Below are 12906 nucleotides of genomic sequence, written 5' to 3' on the forward strand. Positions count from 1 at the left end.
AACAGGGTTATAGAATCTTTAGGGGATAGTACCAAGAAATTTACGGGGGACTAATGAAGACAAACAAAGTCCATTTGGGATGCTGCAGACAAAAGATTCTGGTACCAAGCAGAATGAATATAATGAGAGAAAATGAATGCTAAAACAATGATGGAGGAGATCAAAGAGGAAGTGATGGCAATGAAATGCAGAAAGTTATGAGGTCAAAATGGATACCTAATGGAGCAATACAAGTGGTGCAGAGAGGCAACATGGATAGTTATGAGGCAGTATGAAATGATAAATGAAACCGAGGAAATAAGGTACACAATGAAAAAGGGAAGTGATCCCAAAACAGGGAGGAGACTGACTGGAAGTAGGGGATTATAGGCCAATCTGTTTAATAAGCATAGACATCAAGGTAATGGCAAAAGTGCTAGCAAGAACACTAGATGAGATTTTGATGAGGATAATACAGAAGGGGAAGAGGGGCTTTTTAAAAGGAAGCATGACAAAAGTTAATTAATTGGCCCTAACATTGTTTATGCTCAGACAAGAGCAAATGGGGGGGGGGGCACATGCAGGGATAGTCATTTTTGACCAACGTAAGGCCTTTGATACAGTAAGATGGGAAATTTTCTGGGAGGTATTTAAAAAAAAAAGACAAATGAGGGAAAATTTATTGGACTAATAATGGCAATTTCAGAGAAAGAAGTAGAGTGTCAAGATGGGGAAATACAATGGCAAAATTCCTTAAAATAACATAAGTGATAAAGAAAAGGCATGAGGTTTGAGATCAGATATTAAGAGCATAGCACTAATATCCCACACTGAAAAGATTATGTAAGGTGTGAAGGAAAACAGATTCAAGATGTTGGAGATGCATGACAGAAAAGGTGGGCATGAAACATAGGTTATTGGAGTGTACTTGGGCATCAAAGATCTGGAAAGAGGGTTTAGAAATTTGAAAGTGGACATATAAAATAGGGGAACAGAACTCCTGGAAATTTTGCATGTGGGGTATAGAAAATAAAAATGGAAGGCTAAAGAAATCTAGACAATAAACTAATGGAAACAAATGTGAAGAGTGTAATAGTCAAAACCTGGAAAACAAGTGGAAAGTGCTAGAAAGAGGAGCAGGACAGGAGATTTCTGGATATTGTAGGGTGAAGTTTAAAGCAGAAGAAAATGAGAGGGATGGGAGAAAAGGAATGGGAAGACAGGGAGGAGGTGATGGGTAGTACCAGTCAAAAGGGAGAATGGATGGTGACTAGTAGTGTAACGTATTGAAACTTTAGTGTAAAATAAAAAAAAGCACACCATGCCTGAGGACTGCATAGTATGTAATTGTGAATGGATATGAAAAATAATGTTAAAAAAGCAGTATTTTGTTTATGCTAATATGTATGCTGACATGTCTTCTAAAGGTGACAGATGGAAAGCTTGCATTTTGTTAGACAAATCTGCAGCATTTCTCCTTTTATATTTAGATATACTTATTATAGAGCTTTTTTTTCTGAGACCTACTGTTTTAGCTATTTGAGGCAGGCTTGGGTAAAGTGGGCAATCACATCACAACAATGTTTAAGAAATACAAGGAATTTTCCTTTATTATGTAATATGCGCATGGGCTTTGGATATAAGGTTCATGACCATATTTTGAAATTAGTGAAATGAGACAAAGCTAAAGAAAATATCACCTAAGTTTCATATGACAGTAGTTTTTGATTATCCTTTTTGGTGAGGGAGTAAGCAGTCCCATTAAAATAGGAAGTTTTATGAATAAAACTCTTTGTTTTTTAACTTGGCCTTCAGGTACCGAACATATGGAATGGAATTACTTATGAAAATGATGCAAGTAGAGGTGCAGGACCTGAAAAAAACAAATATTCATCAGGTATTTATTTTTGGGATTTAACAAAGATGGTTTATCAAAATACATGAATCATTTGATACCCTATACTCTTGAACCAGGAAATCTATATTCCATATTTCTCAGCTGCCTCTTCCATCCATCAGGTTAGTACTCTAAATGATTGGCCTATAACTCTCTTTTTCAATTGAAAAAAAGATATTTCCATAAATTTGTTACTGGAGGGGGTCCTAAAAAGATGCACAGGACAGAATTATTTTCCAAACAATTGACATCAAAAGCTAAGTTGTAACTCTTTCCATAGGTTGCTCATTCAGTGTTTAATTCCCAACAGAACAGTCTACAAATAATTGATCCTCTAAATACTGTAAGGATGTCACCCATCTGTCATACTACTTACTCTCTGAAAGAAACCTTCCACATATCCCACTGTTCAGTAAGAACAGCACCCTGAGTCTCCTGTGAAAAGAGTTATAAGCTCACTGACACCTAGGCAACCAATAAAATGCAAGAAAGAGTTTGATAATTAATTATAGGTTCATAGCTTCATAGGTAAGTACTAGGCCAACTGCCCTTGTTGAACATTTTATACCTAGCCGGTTTCCCTTTTTGTGCCCAAATTAGCCTATTCCATTTGACTAGAGATTGGCCTTACCCATCCCATGGCTAGTAATTATACATCACACATATCATCCCTAATGAGAATAACTGAAATCATATTGTAGAAAATTAGAGGGGACCCATGCATAGGAGAAAGCATTTAGAAACTGTGATTATATTTAATGCAATATAGCTTTGAAGCCATCATGAAAATGCAGTAAATAGGTTATAATTAATTACTTGTAATTGAACACAATTTTTTAGTAAATAGGCATAATTATTTGCATACTTTAACTATAATACACAGCATGTGCCTTTATGTTAGTCAGTGTGTCTTTTATTAATACTTAATGGGTTAAATTCTAATTAAAATATTTAGAGTGAACAGTAATGCACATTGCACTAATGTTTAATTGGTGGAATGGGTTTGATCTGTTATTTCTACCATCAGTACCATACATGCACACATAAAGAAAAAAGTAATTGAATTTAATTTTTTTCCCTAGAGGAAGGTTGGTCCTTGTTTTTATAATGTTATAGCATAAACATTTCTAAATTAGTAACATCATATAAACATATTAAATACAATATTTGAAATGCTATGTAGAAAGAGAACCTATTTCTGAGTTCTTCTGTAATGACCTGTAAGTGATATGCACACAGAATCAAATGATTTTACGGTGACATGTTTTTACCCAACCATTAAGCATATTTAAGGTGTTCCATGATGGTCTTTTAAACAATGTTGTGAAATGCTTTGCTGCACCTTTAGCTATTTAAAATATCCTTTTGTGAGTGACTATTACCTAATAAGCTGCTTGTAGGTAGGTCTACAGATGTCACTTCCAGGAACCAGCATCATCTCTAAGTGCTTTTTTGATCAACACATCCAACTCTTAGGTATACACTGCCAGCTGCCAAAGTCTAAAAAGTCTAAAAGTCATCCTTTCAGTGGAACTGAAGACATTAGGCATAACATGCCATAAATAACCCAAATGTGTACTGCATTCCACATAAAATGATGATGTAACAGAAAGAAGCATTACTGTACAGATTGTTTAGTTGCAACAGCTTTGAAACATAAATCATTGATTTAATAAGTATTTTAAAGTCTGCTATGGAGCCAAAATTCAAACTGTGAGACATCTGTATACTTAAAATGATAATATAGATCAACTACCTATATAGTTTGCTTTTTCTTTTATTGATGTTAATTTAAGAAATACACAATTCTGTAACCAATGTATTATATATTATCTTTATACAAGTTAGCTAGAAAAGAATCCTTGCTCAGATGAAAATAAAACAAATAGCTCAAGAAATCAAATAGAAACAATGTACTCGAATCGGAAATATCTTCTGCTGTGTTATCTCTGTGCTGTAATGGCCCTCATTCTGGGGCAGTAAAAACCTTAGCACCTCTCTTGTCTTTAAAACTCAAGGCATAATTTAAGAAGGAAGAGCACTTTATTGTTTTACACAATAAACTGTCTATGCATATTAGAGTTCCACAAAACAGTGGATAGGTAATCTTCATACAGGATTACTTCAGTGGTGCTCTAGGTCATGTGAACATGAACTACTTAAAAAATGTAAATATAATGAAAAGGTAAATGTCATACCTCTCAAATGTACCTTATCATGTGGAATTTAGTTTTAAAAAGTCCATATTCCACAATATGCCACATTCAAAGGGTCCATCGCACTTTCAGTTTTAAATATTTGTTTCCATAATAAATAATATTAAAACATGAAATTATCAAAATAATTTTTGTATGCAGGAAAATAATAGTCATGCTCTAAGCTTCAGAGACAACAGTGACAGTAAGTGTTCCACATTTTGCCTATTTGTTCCTCATTGTGAGATACAGTGTTCCATAATTCAGAGATAAAAAGTTGACAGCTGCATGTGTGTGTGTGTGTGTGTGTGTGTGTGTGTGTGTGTGTGTGTGTGTGTGTGTCTGTGTGTGTGTGTGTGTGTGTGTGTGTGTGTGTGTGTGTGTGTGTGTGTGTGTGTGTGTGTGTGTGTGTGTGTGTGTATATGTGTGTGCATGCATGCATGTGTAGCTATGCATTGTAGGATTATGCACAAATTATTGTCTTTGTTGAGAAAAAGGTATAAAGTCTGTAAATAACAACAAAAAAGCTGAAGAGGCATTTTATGTTTATGTTTCTTTCCTTCAAACTATCTGCAACTGTTTGCAAAGAGCAGTATTAGTGGCACAACATGTAGCAAATGCACCTTTGGTGGAGAAAGCTATGGGTTCTGGTCTTACAACAGGTAGCTCGATTTCTGTCACTGTATATAACTTTTTTATAAGCAGTTTGTTTTATCGTTCTAATTAATTGACTTACTTGGACAATATACAAATGGAGCACTGTTTTAAAAGGAACTGGTATATGTGTAGATCATAACTCTGTTACTGTTCTTTTAAAATGGCGTATTTGGACAGTAACACAAACGGAGTGACATTTAATAAGGAACTGGCACTTGTGAAGAGTACATGTGAGTGCCGTTATATATTTTTTATGAGCAGGACTTTTTATATCTTGGAGTCAGTGTGGTCAGTTGTTCTTTTCAATGGGTTTGGAGTTTTCATTGTTTTGACAATTTGGTTATCTCTTGATGTTCATATTCTCAAACTCCCTATTCCAGTCAGAGAATGTTTGCCCACTGTAACACATTTACATACATAACATTCGCTGTAACACATTTACATACATAACATTAAGCTGTAGCACATTTACATAAGTAACATTTAGCTGTAACACATTTACATACATAACGTCCACTGTAACATATTTACATACATAACATTAAGCTGTAATACAGTTACATACGTCACATTTAGCTGTAACACATTTACATACATAACATTTGTGGTAACACATTTACATATGTAACATTTAGCTGTAACACATTTACATATATAACATCCGCTGTAACACATTTACACATGTAACATTTAGCCGTGACACATTTACATATATAACATTTAGCTGTAACACATTTGCATATATAACATTCGGTGTAACACATTTATATATGTGACATTTAGCTGTAACACATTTACATACATGACATCCGCTGTAACACATTTCCATACATAACATTCGCTGTAACACATTTACATATGTAACATTTAGCTGTAACACATTTACATACATAACATCCGCTGTAACATATTTACATACAAAACATTTATCTGTAACACATTTATATACGTAACATTTAGTTGTAACATATTTAAATACGTAACATTTAGCTGTAACATATTTATATGCTTAACATTTATTTAGCTGTAACACATTTACATGCATGACATTTAGCTGTAATATATTTACATGCGTAACATTTAGCTGTAACATATTTATATACATAACATTTAGCTGTAACACATTTACATATGTAACATTTAGCTGTAACATATTTACATACATAACATCCGCTGTAACACATTTACATACATAACATTTAGCTGTAACACATTTACATACGTAACATTTAGCTGTAACATATTTACATACATAACATCCGCTGTAACACATTTATATATGTAACATTTAGCTGTAACATATTTACATACATAACATCTGCTGTAACACATTTACATATGTAACATTTAGCTGTAACATATTTACATACATAACATCTGCTGTAACACATTTACATACGTAACATTTAGCTATAACATATTTACATACATAACATCCGCTGCAGCACATTTACAAACATAATATTTAGCTGTAACACATTTACATACATAACATTTTCTGTAAGCAGTAACATGAATGTGGAGACTCTACTCCTCATCCTACCCAAACAGTAACTGTTGTGCATTTTTTACCACCTCTGTGTATCTGACCGTGTAAATGTCTTGCTAAAGTGTAACATCTGAGTGTGTGTGACTGCTTACAAATGTTGATCAGTACTAGAGTAGATGATCCCTCAGAGTCAGTGTCAGACTGTTTTAGCAGCAAATGGAAGTCAATTTTCACTTTCATATTAAGGGATTGTGAGACATTTGTCCCTGGTTCTAATTCAAGTAGCAACAAAATATTTCATATTTTGACAGAATTTAAGGTATAGAGGTTTATTTTAATGTAGCCAGGGGACAACTGACAAGCTATCTTTTCCTATATCAATTCTGCATTCTAGATTAGAAGGCATGAACGTCAATAGTGCCAGTGATTTTATTTTCCAGAAGGCCATTTGTCCATAGTCTGAGACCACTGATGTAAAGTCTTGTGTGTATTTCTGAAGGCGTTATGCTCCAGTCACAAACTGGGTCATGACAAGACCCATCACCAGTCATTCTAAAATAGGGATTTAAAGGGACAACTATTGAAATAAATGATGAGGTTTAGTATACAGCACTAAATCACACTGAACCTTTGTACAGCAAGCCATTACCCTCAACTACCTGACATTCTAATGACATCAGACAAAGGATGCAGACAGCTGAGGGACTCAGCATACTTCTCAGTAAGATGTTTTTTTTTTTTTTTTTTTTTTTTTTTTTTTTATCATTATTTGAAGCAAAGTGACACAATAATTATGCCAGCGGTTGGAATTGCACAAAGCAATTACAGCAACATTCCTCTAGCAATCTTCCTGCATTGTTTCCACGAAAGTGAAGGTATGCATGAATGCCAGCATACATTTATGAATCACAAGGACAACAAAACACAGCTGAAGTTCTTTTTTTTATCAGTCATGCCAGATTGGTTTTGTGTTTACTGCACAGATTCTGAAAATGGGTGGGTTAGCTCGGTTATGTGGCATAAAGGGATAAAGCCCATACTGCAATCCAAGCTATCAAACATCAACTAATGGCTCAGGCACTGGAGCAGCCAGGCACTGATTGGGAGGAGTGAAGAGGTGTGGCCTGCTCCCTTCTCTTGGGGGGGGGGCTCTTGTGCACTTGGGGCACTCCAGGCAGTGAGATGTTTTTTGTGGAGACTGGAGAGACTAATGCTCTGTGGGGAGGGACAGGGTTGCTTCAAGGGAATAACTCTTGCTGAAGGTTGAAGTGAATAGAAGTCTTTTTGTGGACAGCCCATTGCATGCCATCCCTGGTGCCCAGCTGAGTGTGTAGAATTATGGGTAGTGGAAAATGACAAAAATGAGAAGCACCCCTGATGGCTATCTTAATGAAAACATTTCCTGGCCAGACCTTGCCCTGGTGAAGGGGAATGAAGATATTGATTGGCCAGGAGGGTCTAATGGTCGACTGACAGCTAGGTAAAAAGCTGAAAAAGAAATGAAATTGTCACTGTTCCTTGTGCTTTGAAATGAGATGTAACTAGTCCTTGAAGTTAAGTGTAAGCTTTTCTGAGTCCTACCTCTTTTATGATGAAATTGATAAGAAATATAATGTCAGTTCAATGCATATTGTGCACAGCAAGTTATCTAAAATGAGGTAAATGTATAGCCTTGAGGAAATGAAGTGGCACATTCATAAAAAAGAAAGTGTATGTATTTCAGGAAATATTCCAGAAATTCAGGGAAGTTTTATAACAGCAAAATAATCTAATATGTATGCATGAGATGGATGGATCAGGAGATAGAATTAGAGATTCATAAATGGTGTGATGGGGCAAAGACAGCAGCTTAAATGATAATAAGTTTAAAAGCAGTAGCATAATTCAGGGCTACAATACAGAGACATGAGACAGATCCAACGATGGTTTATAAAAACAGTAATAGGTCAATTACCTATTCAGTATGTAGGTGCAGGGGTGGCATGGGAGCTAAACCTTGTCACCACAATAAACAGGACATGCTGAAGGGGTAGATTCCTGTCCCAGAGACTTCCTATACTGTGGAACAAGCTACCCATCTATGTCAAGCAAAGTTCCTCATTAGCACTCTTCAAGAAAAATCTTGATGAGTGGATGGGAAATAGGAAATATACCCCGGGGGTCACTTCTGTGTCTCTGCTTGACATGGGCACAGGAAATTAACATTCTTGGGTGGTGTAAGCCAGGGAACCTTGTTGGCTAGGCTTACTTAGGCCCTCGGGCCGATAGCCTAGTACCTACCTATGAACCTATGAAATAAGTTGCTGAATTCTATACTTTTATATTTTTCTGTACTTTATTGGAGTACCAATGATAAGAAAAGACAACAAATTAACTATTATGATTTTTTTCAAAGTGTGTATGGAATGCACAAATATATTATTACTATCAGACATGACATTTGTATTAAAATAGCTTTCCTGTTAGTATTTATTTGCTAGTTTTGCCAGTAGGTGGAGACCTTTAACCATGTGCCTGCAGGTTGATTGTTTTTTTTCATAGCTGTCTCCCTGTCAATACTATGACACTAAATAATTACTTCTGTAATGCGAGTATATTGGGAGAACCCAAAACCAAAAATACATCAATTTTACACACTTAAGCTGTTTTCTATTATCATGGCATTTGCACTGCTTAGACTCAGTCAAGTTTTATTTGCAGTTTTGCCAGTAAAGATACACTAACTTGTTTTCAATCTCTCACAGCATTCTACTTTAGGAATGTGTTTAATATAGACTGTATAATAACTATTTCATTTTCGACTACAACTTAGGATGCCTTTCAGTATGTACACTTCAGGCAGGCTGGCTCAAATCCTGCAGTGAAAGTATTCCTTGTTTCACTTTTTTTTTTTTATATATACAATTGTAAATAATTTCCTCAGTTTTGCCATTGCCAGACTTGCCTTATAAGGGGCTAATAAGGCCCACAGCTTGTCTGATAAATAATTTTCAACCAGCCCATTACTGATAAAAAAGTAAAGGAAAATCAGCTTTGGACCCCCCAGCTTCTCTTCCTTCCACCATGCAGATATAGGCGCTACAATTTCAAAACAGTATAAATGAGTATACAACGTGTCCATCCTTTTGTTAGACTCAGCCTGGGCAACTTCGTCAAATGTCTATTCACAGTGCTAACCAAATATGCTATAAACGTCAAAGGTGCTGCCTAAATGGTCCGTCTTAACTTTGTGCTAGAACTCTGTAGTAAAGCCTGCAATTTCCTCATTTCTTATCACAATTTGAAAATAACTATGCAATAAACTTGCTTCCTAAAAAGCCACGCAGAGCAGACTAGAACAGAATAATGGTGACTTCAGGCTGGCTCGGTGGCTCAGATTGAAGGAGTCCTGACTGTGACCTAAGTGACCTGTGTTTAAACCAGTGAGTCTGGCACTAGAGGAGTAAATGGGGGGGGGGTCATGCAGTTGCATTTCAGTAACTCTTCTACCCTGGGTAAGGGGAAGGATTGTAAGCAGAGAAGACAGCATTGGTGGGGCTACCAGAATGTTTATCCCATGCTTACAAAATGTCAGGGGCATGCACAAACAGACCATCTTAGGCATAATAAACATATGTCATTGGATGCTGGGCACTTGGACCAGGAAATAGGAAGGGCATATACAGAAAAATCCTGATAGCCACCAGCTGGATGCTGCATTGGGACACCTCAATCTTCCCTCAGGTAATGGGGGAGGCTTGCAGACTAGGTCCAGGGAGACAAGAGTGAGCCCCAGAAAATAAGATAAAGGCGAGACACCAATTGCAGGATTACTCCACAGTGGCCAAACAATGTAAAAAAATGTGACATCAGTAATGCTAAACCTGCCAAATCAAGCAGAATAACCACATTCTCAAAGTGTGTGTGTGTGTGTGTGTGTGTGTGTGTGTGTGTGTGTGTGTGTGTGTGTGTGTGTGTGTGTGTGTGTGTGCATGTGTGCGTGTGTGCGCTTGTGTGTGTGTGTGTATGTGTGTGTGTGTGTGTGTGTGTGTGTGTGTGTGTGTGTGTGTGTGTGTGTGTGTGTGTGTGTGTGTGTGTGTGTGTGTGTGTGTGTGTGTGTGTGTGTGTCTGTGTGTGCGTGAGTGAGTGTGTGTGCGTGCGTGTGTGCGCATGTGTGCATGTGCATGTGCATGTGTATGTGTTTGACAGAGACAGAGAAAGAGAGAGAGAGAGATAGAGAGAGGAGAATAAGAGAGAGTGTGTATTCTCTCATTTAATGGTAGCTATAGGTTTATACATTCCACTGCATGTTGCTTTGTTGGCCAACATACATACTCACTAAAATACTGTACAGAACTGGCAGCATCATGACTCCAAACTCTCTTAAGACATGCCTGCAATCCTCAGTAAATGTACAATCTCACCCAGGACACTTCGCAAATGAACACAGAAATTCGTGTCAAGCATTCTATGGGGAGTTTCCCTCCATTATTGATACAGCATTCTAACTCTGGTTTATACATAATGTGCAGAAGATGAATGCGACATGAAGTAATACTGAGTCCATTCAGTAAAGAAGTAAAGAGCCCATTGCAAAGGAATGATCAACAGCTTGTGATTTTAACAGATAAAGACAAAAAAGGAAGCTTTATTTTGTCAAAATGATTTCTTCTCCTATGCAGAATCTGATAGAACAAATGTAACATTCAAGAGTCATGCACAATATAGCTGCTTGTGTTAAGGTTGAAAATAAACTTGAAGTATTGTCATTAGAAGACATATAAAGAAAATAATGGGAAGCTTAAATTAATAAGATTGCAACATCTTTATATTGTCACATGAAGGACACCATATAGGACTTACATTACTAACCTGGCAGCTGGGGTATAAGTACAGTGCTGATGGGCAGTAAACCCCCGGCTTCATAACACTCCAGCTGTATGTCCCAACATTGCTGAGGTGAAACGGTTTGCCCTGCCACATTTTGTGGACTCCTACTTAATTGTTTACATTCAGCCCTTTTCCCAACCAGCTTGAAAAATGTCTCACACAGTTTGTTTGTTTATTTGTTCCCAAAATTGTTAGGGGTGGAATATTTTGATTTGCCTGATGATTTAAGCAAGTATATAGATAGGAAGATGCAAAGAAATGTGTAAGCCTGGCTAATTTAAACATTTTAATTGGCTGAGGACAAATGACTATGAGTGACAGGGAATCAGATAAGACAGGCAAGGGAGAGTGCGGTAGAAGAGGTGCATTAAAATAAAAGAAGACCGTAAGCTTTATCACAGGGAATGCTCTGATACAGCTGCTTCATGACTACAACAACAAAGTACACATATAAAATAAAGGTGGGCAACACGGAGCTGCAAGCTTCATGGCTGCTTCATTTACAAATATTTCTTTATTTAGTTATTTATTTTCCTTCTTTTAGACTGGACAAGCAAACAGGAGGAACCCAAGTGATGACTTGCAAAGGAGGAAATGTCAGTGGGTTGGGTAAAATGACTAAATATTCAGTATTTGAGGAAACATACTTAGTGTAGTTAGGGAATGGTTACCCCCTCCCCTCTGTATGCCATTAATATGATACCTCATGATAGATTCTATGTTCTACAGTGAGTAAGGATACATGACGCATGTCACCCATTTCAACTGATTAGCACATTATAGGCTGGACATTCCCTGTTCCACTGTCCAGTCTATGCATAACTAGAATAGGGACATGAAAGTTGCAAATTACTGAGTCTTGGCCAACATCTTTGCTGTTGCTGCATTTATATACTGTAAGTACAGAGTCTACCCCGATTTCTCTGTATAACTGTTGCTCTGTTAGGCAGGGTCACTTCAACCACTAAACATTACATTGTAGGATTTAGGGACCAGCAAATACTTGAGAAACTCTTGCATCTTTAGGTATGTCATTATTGACACCTGAATTAAAGTGAATCTCCCTAGGCACAAGTGCCTATGATCTAAGAAATTCATCCTGGCTGTGGAGTTGCTTAGGTACATTGCATAAACATTGAGATTAGGGGACTTAAAATGCATAACTCACTGAACCACAGTGTCATTCATGTCATGTTTGTGCACCACCTTCCAGCCTAAATTCCAATAACATGCATCTGGAGCATTTCCCTCGGGCCTCTACTGAAAATAAGCTCTGTCCTAGTTGGACTTTCTCAGTCAACAAGTAATAAATAAATAAATAAATAAAATAATAAGACTTTTTCATTTTATTTTGCTCCATTCAGTTGTAAAGTAGATGCCGACTAAGTTAAGGCACCTCTTTTAAGAGATGATTTATAAGAACTCTTCATGTTTAATAAAAAATTTGAACATAAATTGAAATATTTATTAGAAGTCCAGTAATGAGGGGCTCATATATCAAGATGTAGGATTAAAAACTCTAACTTTGCCACATAGCATTAAGAACCCCATGGTGCCTGGGGATGTAGTTGTCCTTAGTCCTTAGTTTTAATATTTAGTCCAATAAATCACACAAATCTTCATTAGAATTATCTCATTTGTCCATCAAATTTTCTGATTTGGTCACAAAGGGTGACACGAACTTACATGCTGAGCTAATGTGTTTCCAAACTGGCCTAAATCTAAAATGGATTCTTCAAACTCTACTAGTGATATCTCAGTCTTTAAAAGTATGAAATGTAGAAGATTCTGATCATGTCTTCAATCATAATCAACCTATT

The 12906-nt window shown here is 36.6% G+C and overlaps 1 protein-coding gene across 1 annotated transcript in view; it reads right to left on the reverse strand.

The window, feature by feature from the left end:
* LOC122794104 overlaps nucleotides 1-12906 on the reverse strand; it is a 1019538-nt gene that overhangs the window by 341528 nt on the left and 665104 nt on the right. The gene's annotated exons all lie outside the window — the stretch shown is intronic.

The sequence above is a fragment of the Protopterus annectens genome, chromosome 2.part1 (genome assembly GCF_019279795.1).
Source record: "Protopterus annectens isolate FY-2018-M chromosome 2.part1, PAN1.0, whole genome shotgun sequence".
NCBI lineage: Eukaryota > Metazoa > Chordata > Ceratodontiformes > Protopteridae > Protopterus > Protopterus annectens.